The following is a 19,452-nucleotide window of genomic DNA, read 5'->3' on the forward strand; positions in this document are numbered from 1 at the left end:
CCTCGGAACCTCAGGCGGCACCCGACTCGAGACACGTTGCGACGGATGTTCCGAGACAGGAGGAAGAGACTAGGGCTGCGTCTTCCAAAGGGGAAGAAGAGACGAGGACTGCATCCTCCAGAGGGGAGGAAACGAACCAAGAAGGGCCGTCCGTCCTGCAGAAAGTGGTGTCGGGGATGGTTCCCTGGGCCTTAGCCCATGGGAGCGAAAAAGAATTCATCAGTCTCTACAACGCTCCTTCATCGCAAACCATCGGCCATGCAGCAAGGGTGCTTTTTAAACTCGCTCCCTGCTTGATTAAGGCCAGCAAAGAGTTATCTTCGACTCATCGGCTACAGACTCTTCTGTCGGAAGCCGAAGGGCGACGCGAGGATGCCGAAACTCGGGTCGGCGTTCTGATAGGTGAGGCGGCCCTTGCCCGGAAAGCTGCCGAAGACGCAAAAGCAGAGGCGGCTTTCTCCAGGAGAGCCCTTGATGAAGCGCAAGTCGAGGTTACTCGGGTATTGGCTCATCTTTCCAGAGCTGAAGAAGAGAACCGACAAGTTCTCGCAGTCCATGCTTCTTGTGCAGATGACTTGGCTCGGACTAAGCTTGAGGCGGCGGAGCATATTCAGCAGGCCAACAAGAAGACTCGGGAGGCTGAGAAGGCTAGGGACCAAGCCGTCCAAGCTTTTCTTGAGTCAGCGGAGTTCGAGGATGAGAGGGATCGCTTGTTCTAAAGCGGATATCTGGAATGTGTCAAAGACATAAAGAAATCTTTTCCTGACCTTGATCTCTCAGAAATCGAGGGTGGAGGAGCCTCGGAATCCGAGAATCCGGACGTCGCTGCTGAAGTCACTGCTGGGGATGAGGCCGGTACATGCGAGAATGCTTCGGGTACCGTTCCTACCGGAAGACAGTAACCAGGGCCCCTTGTGTGTTTTTTTTTTTTGTCGATGTATTCACATGTTGTACTCGCGTGTGGTTGATGAATGAAAGAAAACGCTTAGTTTTATTCATTTGACTTGGCTTTAATCTTTCTTAGTTCAGAGTCTTTAAACATTGAGTACCGAGCTAAGGATAGTAAATCTTGAGGTGCTCAGCGTTCCAAGGATGAGGCAATGATTGTCCGTTTAGATCTTCTAGCCGATACGTTCCTGGTCGGATGGTGCCCAAGACGATATAGGGTCCTTCCCAATTGGGTCCCAACGTACCCGATCCAAATTTCTTGGTATTGGAAAATACTTTTTGGAGAACCATATCTCCCATTCGAAACCTCCTAATCTTAACTCGGGTATTGTAGAACCGAGCCACTTATCGTTGCCGTGCCTCCGTGCGCAGCCGTGCCACTTCCCTTTGTTCGTCCAGAAGGTCGAGCCCGAGTGTAAGGAGTTCTTCATTTTCTTCCGCATTGAACGAAGTGATTCGAGCCGAAGGTAATCCGATTTCAACGGGAGTGACGGCTTCCGAGCCATACGCGAGTGAAAAGGGAGTTTCTCCTGTGGCGGTTCGAGCTGTAGTTCGGTAAGCCCAAAGAATTTTCGGGAGCTCTTCGGCCCATGCTCCTTTGGCCCGGTCAAGCTTGGTCCGAAGATGTTGCTTGATAATCTTGTTAACCGCCTCAACTTGTTCGTTAGTTTGAGGATGATGAGGTGAAGAATAGACGTTTCTAATTCCGAGGTTGTCGCATATCTCGCGAAAGCTCCTATTATCAAATTACCTTCCATTGTCTGTAATAATGGTACGGGGTACTTCGAATCGGCAGATAATGTTTTTCCATACAAACTCGGTGATCTTCTGCTCGGTTATTTTAGCTAATGGCTCTGCCTCGGCCCACTTCGTGAAGTAATCCACTGCTACCATAGCAAACTTGGTCTGACCTTTTCCCATAGGGAGTGGACTTATGATGTCGACACCCCACTGTGCGAAGGGCCAGGGACCAGTCATCGGCGTCAGTGCCTCGGGGGCTTGTCTCGGATTGCCGCGAACCGTTGACATTTGTCACATTTTTGGACGTGCTTGCGAGCGTCGTGTTGGATAGTGGGCCAGTAATATCCCTGTCGTAGGACCTTGTGGGCGAGAGATCGCCCTCCAGAGTGGTTTCCGCAGATTCCTTCATGGATTTCACGTAATACATAGTTCGCCTCACTGGGTTTGAGGCACCGCAGCAACGGAGCGTAGTAACCTTTCTTATAGAGGGTTCCGTTGAGTATGGTGTAACGGGAGGCTCGGATCTTAACTCGTCGAGCCTCGGCACGATCTTCAGGCAGCTTTCCCTTGTCAAGGTATTGGCGGATTGGATCGATCCAGGATGGTTCCGAGTCGATTGTATTGACGGTCTCGCTAATTGGTTCATTTATACTCGGCTTATCGACGTATTCGACAGGGACGGACCTGGGTATATCATCTTCATCGGCGGAGGCGAGCTTTGCTAATAAATCGGCTTTGCCGTTTTCTGTACGAGGGATCCGAGTGACACGACAGAGTTGAAATCCATTGATAAGTTCTTTCGCTTTCTCCACGTATGCTCTCAATTGGTCTTTCCGTGTCTGGTATACACCGGTAACTTGATTAACAACCAACTGAGAATCGCTGAAAACACTTAGGTGCGTGACTCCCATGCTGGCGGCGAGTCGGAGGCCGAGTAACAACGCTTCATATTCCGCTGTATTGTTCGACGCTTAGAATCCAAGTCGTAAGGCATACTGTATATAGGTATGATCGGGGGTTTCCAGCACAACCCCAGCCCCACTTGCCTTCGAGTTGGAAGAACCGTCGACAAACAGTTTCCAGGGAATAGGGCAGGGTATGGTCGGGGGAGCGGTCGTTGTTGGAACTGCAACATCCTTTGGCATATCGTTGACCGGGAGTTCGGTTGGTGGTGTCCCCTGGGCAATAAAATCAGCTACGGCTTGCCCTTTGATTGCTACCTTCGGTCTGTATTGAATGTCAAACTCGCCCAGTTCGATAGCTCACTTCGTGAGTCGGCCGGAAGCTTCTGGTTTCTGCAATACCTGGCGAAGCGGAAGATCGGTCATCACGATGATGGTATGGGCATGGAAATACGGCCTGAGTCGGCGAGAGGAAGTTATTAAAGCCAAGGCCACTTTTTTCAAGCTTGGGTATCTCGTTTCTGCTGGCAATAACGCTTTGCTGACGTAATAAACCGGCAGTTGCTTTCCTTCGGATTCTCGTATCAAAGCCGAGCTAACCGCTGCCTCGGATACTGCTAGGTAAAGGAGCAGGGACTCCCCTGATTCGGGTTTTGATAAGAGAGGTGGAGAACCGAGATATGATTTTAATTATTGGAATGCCGCTTCACATTCTTCCGTCCAACCCATTGTTTGTCTTCCTTTCAACTGTTTGAAGAAAGGGAGACATTTATCCGTGGCTCTGGACAAGAACCGATTAAGTGTTGCGACTCGTCCAGTCAACCTTTGGATGTCCTTAATGGTTTTAGGGGATTCCATATCAATCAAAGCCTTTATCTTCTCAGGGTTTGCCTCTATTCCTCGCTGACTAACCAAGAAACCGAGGAACTTTCCAGAGCCCACCCCAAAAGCACATTTACTCGGATTCAGCTTCATCCGAAACTTCCGTAGGATGAGAAACATTTCTTCCAAATCATTCACATGATCTGCCGCGTGTATGCTTTTGACGAGCATGTCGTCAATGTATACTTCCACGATTCGGCCTATGAGCCGAGCAAAGATTTTGTTAACTAATCTTTGATAAGTTGCGCCGGCATTCTTCAGACCAAATAGCATCACTCGGTAACAATAAAGGCCTTTGTCGGTGACAAAGGTAGTCTTTGATTTGTCTGTTTAATGCATTACAATTTGATTATACCCTGAATATGCATCCATGAAGCTAAGAAGCTCATGTCCGGCGGTACTATCTACTAGCTGGTCTATCCTTGGGAGCGGAAAGCTATCCTTCGGGCAGGCTTTATTTAAGTCAGTATAGTCAATACAGACTCGCCACTTCCCGTTGGATTTCTTTACAAGCACGACATTCGCGACCCATTCTGGATAGTGTATTTCTTCTATGAAATTAGCCTGGAGGAGTTTGTTGACTTCTTCTTCAATAATGGCGTATCGTTCAGGGCCGAGCGGTCGTCGCTTCTGTCGGATCGGTCGATATGACGGATCGATGTTGAGTCGGTGAGTCATCACAGTGGGGTCGATCTCGGGCATATCTTCATGACACCAGGCAAATACGTCGGCGTACCTACGGAGCAGGGCTATTAGCTTTTCTTTTAAGGGGGACTGTAAAGACAAGCCAATTCGTACCGTCTTGGATCCATCTGTCTCGACCAAGGGGACCGAGATAAGATCTTCGACCGGCTGCCCTCGTTCATGACTCTCGCCCCGAGGGTCCAATGATTCGATCGTTGATATGTTGATCGGACTTTTGTCGGTGGTTCCCTTTACAGCTATCATGTAACAACGCCTCGCATCTTGCTGGTCTCCTCTGACAATTCCTACTCCCGACTCAGTCGGGAATTTCAGTGAAAGATGGTATGTGGATACCACGGCCTGGAGGAGACTCAATGAAGGTCGGCCGAGTATTGCATTGTATACTGAGGATTGATGGACGACCAAGAAATCAACCATCATCGTCGTCTGATGTGGGGCACTACCTGCAGTGAGTGGTAACGAGACAATCCCTTCGGGCAGTACTTGTCCTCCGAAAAAACCGATTAACGGGATCCGAACTGGGCGTAGCATAGATCGTTCGATCCCCATTTTGTCGAATGCCTGAGTAAACAACACGTCTGCAAATGATCCCGTATCGACGAGTATCCGGAACACTTTTCGGTTAGCGATAGTCAGGGTGACAATCAATGCGTCATCGTGGGGGTGATAGATACCTCGGGCATCTTCCTCTGTGAACGAAATGTAATATCTTTCCCTTTTCTTCTCCTTTGGTGGCCGATCTATAATCATAAGCTCGGACTTAGGCTGACTAAGTTTTCTCGCATGGTTCCTTCGAGCAATGTTTGAGTCGCCCCCACCTCGTGGACCGCCGATAATTGTCCGGATTTCTTTCATAGGCTGACTCTCGGTCGGACATCCCTCGGCTACCCCAGCTTTAACCACATGTTCTTTGAGTCGGTCGTCCTTTATGAGTCGTTCGATCTCTTCCTTTAGGTGACGGCAATCACTTGTGTTATGCCCGTGATCACGGTGATAATGGCAGTATTTATCCTTGTCCCGCCGATTAGGATTACTCCTGAGCTTACTGGGCCAGTTGACAAAGCCTTCGCTTTTGATTTCCATCAATACCTGTTCCTGAGTCTTGTTCAGGGGGGTATATGTGGAAAATCTTCGATCTGGTCGTTTGCCTGACCTTCGCTCATCATGCGCTTGATCATCCTTGCGTTTCCTTCCTCCGGCCGAGTTGGCTTCCTTTTTGGCCGACTCTTTGACCAAAGTTTTAGTTTCATGCAGAATTCGCGTTTCTTCGGCGTTTGCATACTTATCCGACCGTGCCATAAATTCTGCCAGAGTATCGGGCGGAGTTTTGTCTAGAGATGCCAGGAATGGCTTATCTCTAACTCCTTGCATGAGCGCATTGAGAACCGTTTCTTCTGAATGTTTTCGAACCTGAAGGGACTCGAAATTGAAACACTTGATATAATCTTTTAATAGCTCTCCCTGCTTTTGAACTATATTGTTCAGATGTGCAGGGGGCTTCAATTTCTTTTTTCCACCGATGAAGTTGGTGAGGAAGGCGTCGCTCAGCTCAACGAATGAGCTGATGGATTTTGGTTTCAACTGTTTGAACCACAGTCGAGCTACATCGGTCAATGTAAGAGAAAAGGCCCGACACATTACTACATCCGAGGCATCGTGGAGCTCCATATAGGTTCTGAAGCATTCGATATGCTTCGTCGGGTCGGTCTTGCCGGTGAAAGGAGTGATTTGAGGTAATCGAAACCTCTCGGGCAACCGAGCCTTCATTACCGAGTTCACAAAGGGGGACGCCTTTGCTTCGGATCTGGTCGAATACATATTCCGGCCATGCTTCATGTCCGCCATCTCTTTCGCCATTTCTTCCCGCACTTCTCTTTTAAAATTTTGAATATCGGCTTTCCAAGGTTCACTGCTCTCTGCCGTGCCTTCCATGGAAGGGCGGATGCGCCTTCTTCGCTCTATCTCGTGTCGAAGATCGGTCGGGGGCAGGGAAGCGTTGGCCGACTGCGCTGGAGATGGTTTTGATTCTCCTTGGGGTTGGCTCGGCCGGAAAGACTGCGGCGCGGAAGGTTGAGGATCAACCGCCGCAGTCAGTACGTGCGCTGTCTCCCCTTGAGGATGCGGGAGTGGCTGCATTTGCTGCTGATACATTCGTTCCAGCATCTGCTTCATCATATTCATATCAGACCGGATTTCTTGAACCTCCTGGTCCAACCGCCCATCGTTGCGACCCCGCTGATTGTTGCTTGTTCTGGCCGCTCCTCGTTGGCGGTTGTTAGGTGGGTTCGGGGCTGGGGGAACGGCCCGCCGGCCCTGTAATCGCAATCTCGTTCAAATCTTTTTGACCGTCCTTCTAGTCATCACCATGGAATTCAATATAGAAATATGAGATGGCTTTTGTGTACGTTACACAGCGCCAAACTGTTGATGCAAAATCTGGTTCGTCCTCTCGGACCTTCGTATACCGCACGGAAAGAGGACAAAGGAGACCCGGGCTAGAGCGGGGACCCTCCGATGCCAAAGTCGAGTATCGTTGGGTCTAAATGTATTGAGGGGTTTTGAGAAAGAATTTTTGCGTACCCCACAAGATGATGGAGGTTCATCTTTTATAGCTGCTGGAGCGTTTAATCGTACGAGGATTCTCCTCCTGATATCGTGTGCGGGATCCTCTCCTGATATCACGGAGATAGGATCGTGCCCATCTCCAGTCTTCATCCGATCCCGTGAGCTTCGGGGTCGGGGATTTTATCCCGAGATATTCGGGTTGAGGCTTTATCTTGCGCTGGCCGATATGATAAGAAGATCGGCCCGATGCATGCCCGGATCGCTGATGTGTCGTCCGAACCGACTTAACTTCTGTCTCGGTTTAGTGAACCATGCCTCGGATCGCTGATGTGTCGTCCGAACCGACTTAACTTCTGTCTCGGTTTAGTGAACCATGCCTCGGATCTGACACATCCTTTGGCGACCCGAGGCATTAAGTCCGAGTCTCCGAACTCTGTATGTTTTGTCCCCAACAGAAATCATATTTCACATGGGTGAAAAGAAGGGTGCCTAATCCCCTACTTTTCGTAATCATGACCCTTATCTAGAATTCATAGCGCATATAAAATAAGGAGTTACTTAAGTTGGGAATTCCACGGTTTTTTAATTTTTAGGTAATTTTACAGATTCTAGTCAACCGTTGATTCTGATACATTTTTTGGCTAGTGACAACTCTATGAAATACTCAGACAAGCCATTTTATAAACCTTATAAAATGTATGCTATAGTCAAGAAAACCAAACTAGCCTGCGAGACTCGGCGTCTAAAGATAAGAGTAAGCTACATGAAGTGTTACGGGCGGCATTTAATAATTTTTTATTACTATACTCAACCCCTCTGCAAGGTTTTTCATGGACGCCTTAGGTATGACTTTTACCGAAAATTTGATTTCGGGCCTAAGGTCTGTGATAGCTGAGCACCCATAATATGCATTTTAGTTTTAGGACAGATCGTATATTTTGTGATTTGATTAGACTCCGTATCCTATTACATTAGAAATCTGAGTAATTTTAATCATATATATCTATTACTCTATCTAATATACTCATCGTTAGACTTAGTATAATCATTAAACGGTTCAAAAAAAATTAAATATCGTGGATGTCAGTGAGTATTCGAGAGGAGAAGAAATCCTCTCGAAGTGTACTAAATGTGCTGGGAAAACCTATGGTAGCATGGCTATACAACACATCACCAAAGTGGGCCGAACGGCAAGTGTACCTAATCCGCTCCCACGTCATCAGCAATAGCTACCACATGACGTGGTGTCTATGATACAATTCAGTCAGACGCGTCTGACCTAATCTTTCGTGTCTTTGCCATTTTATAGCATTTGGAAGCACATGGGGATCTAAACCGACGCTGGTGGATATGCGGGGCGCGGATTGGATATTGAAAAGGTCAGTAGCCGAATCGCTACTGAAGTGACGTCACTGAGTTCCGTGGACCTCACCATGATGCATGTGTTGTATCCATGCCGTCTAACCATTTGGAGATCATTTTCCAGCGTTACAAAGAGAATGATATAGATTTAAATTTCAAGTGGACCCACCACAGAAAACCGTGGGAGCAGTCACACCCACCGTTGAAACATTTATAAAGTCCACCGTGCTGTATTTTTGAGATCCCAACTTATTCATAAGTTAACATGGAAATAGATGAAGTGAAAAAAAAAAAAATATCAGCTTGATTATAAACTACTGTGGCCCTTAAGAAGTTTTGAATGGTGATGTCACTGTCCCCGCTATTTTCTGTGGTGGGATAAGCTTAAACTTTAGATCTATGTCATTATCTTTGTAATGCCATGAAAGGATCTCTAAACGGCAACACATGTAACATAGTGTGGTCTACATTGCTTGGTGACGTCACTTCGGTAGCAATTTGGATACTGAACCTGTCAGTATCCAATCCACGCGTGATATGCGTGTGAGCATTCGGTGGGGACAGTTCACCGACTTGGTGTCGTAGGTTGGGACCAACTGACAAAACACGTGTCAGATTCTCAACCATTGTAATTTGGAAACGGATTAGATATTTACAGGTTGAGTAGGGAGACTTGCTAGTGACGTCATCAAGTGATGTAGACCATCTACCATGTATGTGTTGTATCCATAGCGTACATTCATTTGGAGATATTATTTTAATCCAAAGCTTTAGGAGACCCCACCACAGATAACAACGGAAAGATTGAATCCCACCGTTGAAACCTTCGTAAGGCTACCACGGTGATTTTTTGAAATCCAACCTATTCAAAAGTTAACAAAGACATTAAAGAAGGGAAAACACAAATATCAGCTTTATCAAAAACTTTTGTGGCCTTTGGAAGTTTTTAATGGTGGTGTCACTCTCCCCCCTGTTTTCTGTGGTGGGGTCGATCGGAGCTTTGAATGTGACTCATTCTTTGGATCTTACCCTAAAATGATCTCTCCAGATGGATGGACGGTGTGAATACAAAACGTATATCATGGTGGGGCCCACAGAACTTGGTGACGTCACTTCAGTATAGTCTGGCTACTCAACCTGCAGTTTAGTAAGATCCGGTTTCGGTGATTCCTTATTTTAGGATGCAAATTTCCTGCTAATGCACAAGGATGCTAGGTGGGGCCCAGTGAAATGTATGTGAGAAATCCATTCCGCCCATCCATTTTTCAAGCTCATTTTAGGAAGTGCGGTAAAGAAATGAGAGGATGCAAAACTCGAGTAGGCCACTCGAGAGTAAAAATTGGGGAAATAAATTCCTACCATTGAAACTTTCTTGATCTCCACTTTGATGTTTATATGTTGATGAAATCGCTTATAAGGTCATTCCTAATTGGATGAAGTGAAAACACAAAAAATATAACCTGATACAAAACTTTTATGGCCATAAGAATACTTTAACGGTGATCACTGTATGCCCACTGTTTTCTCTCTTGTGGCCCACTTGAGTATTGGATACAACTCATTTTTTGTTGAACATCCTAAAATGATCTCTCAAAATGGATGAACGGGGTGGATTTCTCACATATATCTCGTTGGGCCCCTTCCAACATCCTTGCCCAGGAACTTGGGCTTCTCTTAGTTTAGGGCATGATTCAAAATATGAAGCAGATTCATTCTTTGGCTCATGCCTTAGAGCTGGAAAAATGGATGGCCATCATAGTTATAATACCCATACATCATGGTGAACCCTATAAGGAGGGATCCACCCACCTAAGCTGCTATCAGTCATTCGACTGATGGACCCAATTCAAGCCCATGCACGTCCAACAAGCTGCCGCGAGAGATGGGCTCAAGATGAATTAGGCCAATAGCCGTACCCAATCTTAGTCCATCGACTGCTGTCAGAGATAGGGTCAAGCAAAGCATGTTTAATAAGAGAACGGATTGGCTACTCCCCATGATGTATGTGTTTCATCCATTCGGTTCATCCATTTTTACGGATCATTTTATGGCTTGATCCCAAAAATGAGAGGTATATAAATCTCAGGGAACCACACCATATGAAAACAATAGTGATTGGATATCCACCATTAAAATCTTCCTAAGGCCCAATGTACTGTTTATTTGACATCCAATATGTTGATTAGGTCATACATGCCTAGATGAAGGAAAAAAACAAAAATTAGCTTGATCCAAAACTTTTATGGCTCCAAAATGTTTTTTAATGGTCGACTCATTCAACAATGTTTCTTGTAATGTGGTCCACTTAAGATTGTGATATACCTCATTTTTAGTCTTATATTGTAAAATTATCTGTAAAAATATATGGACGGCATGGATGAAACACATACATCATGGTATGTCCCACAGAGCACCGCCAATCCGTTTCCGTTTAATAATTATGTGTGGGCAGGTCCTATTTTAACGGTAACCTGATGTCCATTCAAATTTTATTAAATAAAAAAAGATAAAGAAGAAAAGAAAAAAAGAGGAGAATAATTCTACAAAATCAGCAGAGTAATACCGAATCCAACTACACATCTATGGTGGGGACGTGACATAGATGTAAGGCAATGCAAAAGATGTAGCGTAACCCATATTCAGATCCATTTGATGATATTCTTTCGAATATTTGGTTATTAAATTTGGACCGTTAGATATAGTTCATTTGTGACAATCATCTGGATTTCATGGAATCATGAGTTGTTGCGGTGTATGCATTTGGATTTCATGGTATCAGTTGCTGCGGGGCATAGGATGTATGCATGACATGCAAAACTGTCTGAAAGGTATGCTCGATCCGTCGGAACGTGCAGACAACCTAAAAATAGGTCAATTCATTCACCGGGTACCATAGAAAACAGCCTACAACTGCCCATAAACCTCCCAATTCAAGAGGCGGGGCCATGCGGGGTCAACCACCATGGTGATGGGGCGCCCCGAAAATGTTAGCAAATAATCTGTTAGATATACTGAAAATAAAAAAATAAAATAAAAATATGAATCTCGTAGGTGAATTACGTGAAATGCCCATGCCCACGCTTGAGCAGACGTGCGTGTGTTCCAGTGTACAACCCATGCATCTTCATCTTTAAAACATCCAAGTAAGAATACTATACATACATCCACATATAAACTTCAAAAACTTTTCTACTATTTCCGATGTGGGACTAAAAGCACACACCGCACATTTTAATTTGAAAATTTTAAAAACTATTTTGACAGCAAAATCCTAAAATTTTAAAATTTTGAATATCTTCAAAAAAATCACTCCAATCCAATAATTAGGTGAGCCCCACCACTTGAATTCAGATGTTTTTCTGGCGGCTTTACATTCTTTCTATGGTGTGGCCCACTTGATGCTTAGAGCAGCCTCAGTTTAGGCCGTCCGACCATCATCGTGGGGGTACCTATTAGACCACGTTACACCCTGTGGGCCCACAACAACCCAATACCATGGACCATTTCCCATAGTGTGCGGATTAGGTGAGGCAGGGCTAGAGCTAGGCATCGGTCTTGATCGGATCGGATTAGGTTCAACTCGACATGATCCAAAATTCTACAGGCTTGACCCGAATCTAGTCCGATCCGTGCCTGGATCTGGGTTACATGATTAGGACAGATCCGATGCATGGTTTTCGTGACTCGAATAGTGTCCAACTCGGTTAGGAAAACCGAGTCGGATCGGGTTGGGTAGAATTCGGATTTATAAATTTAATTAAATTGTTTCATGTGGTGTGGTCTACTTTAACCTTTAATATACATACTTTTTGTACTCAATGGCTAAAATAATATGTAAAAATTGATGAACGGCTTAGATAAAACATACACATCAAGGTGGGCCCCACATGGGTATGAAAGAACTTCTAATCTAACGTACAGAGCGTTTTTATTGAATCTTTGACGTGCAGTGCACGAAAAATCAAACTACTTGCCTTTCACGCAAGAAGAGCTATACAGGGTGATTTCTTAATCCAAGTGAACAAGGTCTGTAGATCTAATCATAGGGTATGTGTTATATCAAAACCGTTCATCCATTTTCCAAGCTCGTCTTAAGGCTTGAGACGAAAAATAAGACGGATCTAACTATCAAGTGGACCACACGAATGGTTTAACAGTGAAAATCATTCTCTACTGCTATTTGTGGTGTGGGCCACATGATCTTTGGATATTATTTATTTTTTACATAATACTCTATAATTATCTCTAAAAGTATATGAACGGTGTAGATATGATAAATACATCACTGTGGGGCCCATAACTTTGATCTCCTTTGAACCGTCCGTACAGCACGGAGCTCGAGGAGCGCTTGCAGCTTGAGGAGGCCAGACGTATTACAGCTGTACGTTGGAAACGAATTGGCTACTCCCCTGGCCATCGGACGTTCGTGCTCTATGGGCCCCACCATGATGTATGTGTTTCATCTGTGCCCTCCATCTATTTTTATAGATCATTTTAAGTCATTAGAAAAAAAAATAAGGTATATTGAAATCTCAAGTGGACCACATTATAGAAAACAGTGTTGAATGAATTTTGACCATTAAAAACGTTATGTAGGCCATAAAAGTTTTTTATCAAGCTGTGATATTTATTTTTTTCCTTCATCTGGGTCCTCATGACTTGATCAACATATTTTATGGAATTTATATGTTTTATCCACATTGTCCATCCATTTTTAGAAAATTTAAGGTAAAAAATAAAAAAAATATTTTATACTACCCGTTCGCCTATCGGTTCGGGTTTGTTCGGTGCAGTTCGAGTCCCATTGGTTCGGGTATTCGGGTCGAGTCGGTCCGGACAGAGGTCTATCTGGACCCGAGCCGAAAAAAATCAGATCTAGAAACCACAACCTGATCAGGCCTAATCTTGGCTGTCAGTTCTGTTCGGAACGGGCCGGATCGGGTCACAAATGCACACCTCTAGGCAGGGTCGGGTAACGACTTAGTAGGTGAGGCCAAGACCATTGGGCCCACCTTGATGTATGTGTTTTGTATCCACACCATCCATCCGATTTTCCAGATAATTTAGGGCATAGTATCAAAAAAGAGGCGGAACCAAATTCAGGTGGGCTACACGGTAGGGATTGAATTCTCACTATTAAAAACTTCATATGGCCCACAAAAGTTTCGGATCAAGCTGCTATTGATGTTTTTCCTTCATCCAAATCTGTGTGACCTTAACAACCGGTTGGATGACAAATAAAAATGACAGTGGGCCCTAGGAAGTTTTTAACGGTGAGCATTCAACAACCACTGTTTTCCTGTGGTGTGATCTACCTGAGATTTGGATCTGCCTCATTTTTGAAACCATGGCTTAAGATGATCCGGCAAAACATATGAACGGTGTGGACGTACAACTCATACATCGAGGTGGACCCCACGGTTAGGGCCTCACCTAAGCAAAGCCCTTTCCTATAGCACGTGCAAACATGTTCTCACCACTTCAGTGCATCTGACTGGTCCTTCTAGGATTTGAAGATCAAAACCTGCATAGGTTAAATAACCCTGGCCATCTGATCAGCGGGCCTTTAAAATAGCTGCAAACAAAATCCTACCCATTCAATCCACGTAGTTTCATAGATTGGATGACACTGTCCATTCGATCAATGCCCTTTGAAGCGCGCGAAAGTAAAGAAAAGAACTTATGGATATAACATGCCCACTCACAGACACAGTGTTGAAGAACTGGCAACCTCTATGGGCCCCCACCATGATGGGTTCTTGACATCCGTTCCATTCATCATCAGTGCTGCCTCGAGTTCACCTTAGGTGGGCCACACCGTATAGTCATTTGATGTGGCCCACCTGAGTTTTGGAATGGCGTGATCTTTTACTGAGTAAACTTTGTTGGGACACCGTAGATGTATGTTTTCTTATTCACACTATCCATCTGTTTTTTCTTAGATCATTTTAGGGCATGAACGCATTTCCAAAGCTCAAGTGGACCACATGATCACAGGAAACAGTGGGGATAATAACATCCACCGTTGATACCTTCTTAGGGTTCACATCAATGTTCAATCCAAACTATTTTTTGTGGTTTGGTCCACTTGAGACACATACATCACAGTGGGACTCATTATTCAATACGCTATAGTGCACGCATGGACACTGCATCTGATGCAAACGTCAAGGCGGCTCAACAGAAGCTCATCATGAAAGGCACATGGATTAGGGCCGGCTGGAAACGGATTGGCTACTCCCCCTGCCACCAGCCCAGTGGCTAATGGTCGGTGATCTGTGGGCCCCACCATGATGTATGTTTTTCATCCATTCCGTTCATCCATTTTTTCGGATCATTTAAGGGTTTGATACCAAAAATGATAGGGATATATATCGCAGGTGGACCACACCACAGGAACACAATAGTGATTGGATATTCACCATTAAAATCCTCCTAAGGCCACTGTACTGTTTATTTGACATCCAATCTGTTGATTAGGTCATACAGACCCAGATAAAGGGGAAAAATAATGATCAGCTTGATCCAAAACTTTTATTGCCCCAAAAAGTTTTTAATGGTCGATATTCATTCAACACTGTTTCGTATAATGTGGTCCACTTGAGATTGGGATATAACTCATTTTTGGTCTTATACCGTAAAATGATCTATAAAAATAGATGGTCGGCATGGATGAAACACATACATCATGGTGGATCCCACAGAGCACCGACCACCAGCCAATGGGAGTAGCCAATCCGTTTCCGGGCCGGCTGATGTATCACTCTGCCACGTGTACCGAAGAGGTTATCCTGGCATTTTTGTGGTCCTCCGGCTCTATCTTCCGTCCATGCATCTAAACTGTCAGTCTCAGTCCTTTTCTCCGATCACAAGGCCTCTTTGGATTATTTTTCTTTGTGAAAGTGATACACGGTGACTTGCGTGCCTAAAATAAATGCCCGAGAACCTAACACGAATATTTCTACACCAGTTAAAACTCGGGTCCACTCTTCCCACATGGCAGAGTTGTATGGCAATCTAGACCGTCCAAATGGCCGATCCAACCGTGGATGGAGCAAACTTGAAAATCGTTGGGGAATCTTCGAAGCATTTAAATTAAATAAAATAAGAGAGATATAAACACGAATAACAATTGCCACTGATAAGACAAATTTACGTGGAAAAGCTCTTTCGAAAAAAATATTATACCACAAAGCGACAACGAATCAACTACGAAATATGAATTATAAGAGATGAAATATCTTAGCTTGCCTTAATCTCAATTACATCCGCTTATATAGTGTTGTAATTGAATTAGGAAATAAAATACGTGCTTTTGAAAAATTGCGTAATTCTGTCAATACCTGTAGATAGGATCGAAGAATATCTAAAAAACTGTCTAGCGAGTAAAGGGAAAAAAAATCAAAATTTTCTGGATGGGATCAAGAGATATGTCGATGGGATCGACAAACGCTCATGGGGTCGAATGGTATGTCGATTGCATCAACAAACCCATATTTCAAATAGATTGGAGACATCTGACAACAATATCCATCATGACTTCAATCATCGTGATCCCCAGTTCCAAGCTTAATCCTTCATCTCTTATTACTTCCATCGTAGCTCTACCATCGTTGCTTTTCATGCATACTTGATGGCCGATCCAACCATGGATGGAACAAACTTGAAAATCGTTGGGGAATCTTCGAAGCATTTAAATTAAATAAGAGACATAAACACGAATAAGCATTGCAACACATAAGACAAATTTACGTGGAAAAGCTCTTTCAAAAAAAATATTATACCACAAAGCGACAACGAATCAACTACGAAATATGAATTATAAAGATGGAATATCTTAGCTTGCCTTAATCTCGATTACATCCGCTTATATAGTGTTGCAATCGAATTAGGAAATAAAATACGCACTTTTGAAAAATTGGATAATTCTGTCGATAAAATCGACAGCCATCGAAACCTGTAGATAGGATCGAAGAATATCTAAAAAACTGTCTAGCGAGTAAAGGGAAAAAAAATAAATTTCTCGATGGGATTAAGTGATATGTGAATGGGATCGACAAACGCTCATGGGGTCGAATAGTATGTCGATTCTGTCAACAAACCCATATTTCAAATAGATTGGAGACATCTGGCAACAATATCCATCATGGCTTCAATCATCGTAATCCCCAGTTCCAAGCTTAATCCTTCATCTCTAATCACTTCCATTATAGCTCTATCATCGTTGCTTTTCATGCACATTTTGTCTTCATCAAACCTTCGCCAGACCCAAATAATCCAAATTGAATCAGAACTTATATGCAGGAACTACCTTTGTAAGTATGTTCGTCGAATTCACACTCGTATGGATCTTCTCGAGAGTGATACTGCTTTTTTCAAGAACCTATCAGATAAAATGATGATGAACATCAACATGTTTAGTACAAAAATGGTAACATGAGTTCTTTGCCAAATTGATCGTGCTTTCACTATCATAATTAATAGGTACGGCCTCCTGTTAAAAGCCGAGTTTATTTATCATTCCTCTCAACCAAACATATTTCTTAAAAACTTCCATTATCGCCATATATACTCAACTTCGATTGTGGAAAAAGCAACCACAGACTGAAGCTTCGACATCCAACAGATCACTCCAATTGCTAGTAAAAATGAGTAATCAAAAGTTGACCTTCTGTTGTCCATATTTCATGTGCGATCTAAATTGACGTAGCCTACTAATTTTCTCTTTAATTTCTAAAATGTCAAGACATAGTCTTTTGTACCTCGTAAATAATGAAGTAGTCATTTCATTACCTCCCAATGTTACTTGGTATGGTTTGACGTGTATCCAGTCATAACACCCACTGCATGTGAAACATTCAGTCTCATAGAGACGATGACATATATCAAACTGCCAACTACTCTCGAATGAGGCACACAAGATATAACATATTTATCTTTATCTATAATAGGATATTACTATAAAGAAAGCCTAAAATGAGCAGCATGGGGTGTGCTAACTGGCTTAGTCATGTCTATCCTAAACATCACCAATACCTTCTTAAGGTACTCTACCTGAGATAACTATAAGATGCTTATCTTCCTATCTTTGTGTATGTCTATACTAAGAATCTTCTTCGTAGTCCCCAGATTTTTCATTTTAAATAACCTTGATAAATAAATCTTCAATATATTAATCTCAAACATGCTTTGACTGACTATAAGCATGTCATTAACATATAATACTAATAGATCAATGAATCATCCATCACTATATATCTTAAAGTAGGCACAATGATCATATTTATCTTCATAAACCATAAACTCATCATGAAAGTATCAAACTTCTTATATCACTGCCTAGGCGACTGTTTTAAGCCATATAATGACTTACTTAACCTACAAACCTTATTCTCTACCCCCTTGCGCCTCGAACCCCTTTGATTACTTCATGTAGATTTGCTCTTCCAATTCTCTATGTAGAAAAGAAGTCTTTACATCCATTTCTTTCAGCTCCAGATTGTATTAGGCTACCAGTGCCAATACAAATATGATAGATACCTACTTGATAACCGGTGTGAAGATCTCACTGAAGACAATGCATTCTTTCTAAGCATACTCATTCGCAACTAATCTCGACTTGTATCCGTCTTGTTTCTTTTCGTAAATTCACTTGGACTCGATTGCTGTACACCTAATGAGAAGCTCCACTAGCTCCCACATCTCATTCTTGTACAGAAAGTCCATCTTATCTTACATTGCTGCCATCCACTTTCAACATTTAGGTCATTTAATGCTTCCTGAAAGGTAGATGGATCATCCTCATCCATGATGGGGCAAATGCAATGTTCGAGTCATCTTTGTGCGTTGCTGGTAATTTGCGATCTCTAGGTGGATTTCTCTTCATAAGCGGCTACTCTACCTACTCATGTACCTCTTGTCGCGGTTCAGTTGCATCCCGTGTTTCACCCTTATCAATTTCAACATCGATCACTATTGATTTTTCTGGTTCATTGTGTTCTTCCTTACAGAACAAAGAATTCTGATCAAACCTAACATCACAGCTAATCGTGATCTTTCGTATGACCTGGTCATACAATTTATATTCTTTCACACCATTACCATAGCTAACAAAGATACACTTCTTTTCCCTTTAGTCTAGCTTCTCTATCTAAACAGACGGTATATGAAAGTAAGAATCGTCACAATTAAATACTTGCAATCCTAAGTAATCAACTGTATGCTTACTCCATACTTCTTCTGAAAATTTACAACCGATCTACATGAACAGAGACCAATTCACTAAGAAATAAGCCGTGTTAACAACTTTATTTCATAGTTCCTTGCCTAACCTAGTGTTGCTCGATATGCTTCGGGCTTTCTTTAACGGAGTCCGATTCATCCGTTCTGATACACCATTCTGCTCTGGTGTAAGGATGACTATGTCATGCGGTATTACCCCATCATTTTTACAAAATTGGTTAAATTCCTTCGAAGTGAATTCACCTCCATTATCTGTCCTCAAAATTTTAAACTTTCATCATAACTGATTTTTTTTTTTTTTTTTTATAATCGCCTTCCACACTATGAATGTGGTGAAAATATCGGATTTGTATTTCACAAAGTACACCCATACTTTTCTAGAGTAGTTATCTATGAATGATATAAAAAATGATGACCCCCTCTACAAACTACGGGTAGCGGCCCCCATACATTAGAATACACATAATCTAAAATACCCTTACTAACATGCTTTTTAGATTTAAAAGATAAAATTGACTACTTACTATATACAAAGCTCGCATATATCAAAATCAACACTTTTAAATGCAATAATTAAGGAACGATAAGAAAATACCTTCATGCCACACTCAATCATGTCGCTTAGACATGCATACCACAAACGTGCAAATGTAGACTTTGTTACAGATGTTGTAACTCCACCCAATATAGTATGCCTGATAAACATGTAAATCTTACCGCTCCGCTATGCGTTCATCACTTTAAGTGCCCCTTTGAAATATTTAAGACACGATTAAAACTGGTGAATTTACTCCCAATTACCTATAGAGCTCCTATAAAGATCAGATTTTTTCGTAGGTCAAGAACGTGTCTTACGTATGTCGGAATACGTTCCATTCCATTGAACATTCTGATGCACACCGATCCGATTTAAACAATCTTATAAGAAATATCATTGTCTATAAACACCTAGCACCATCACGCTCGTTGTATGTGGTAAACTAATATTAATGTGAGGTCGTGTGGTATGATGCCCCTATATCCAAAATTCACTTATCACTGAGATAACTAGATTTGGATGCAGTTAGAACATTATTAGTGGACACACTTCGATGTTTCATTTGCT

This window comes from Magnolia sinica, chromosome 9 (assembly GCF_029962835.1).
Source record: "Magnolia sinica isolate HGM2019 chromosome 9, MsV1, whole genome shotgun sequence".
Classification (NCBI taxonomy): Eukaryota; Viridiplantae; Streptophyta; class Magnoliopsida; order Magnoliales; family Magnoliaceae; genus Magnolia; species Magnolia sinica.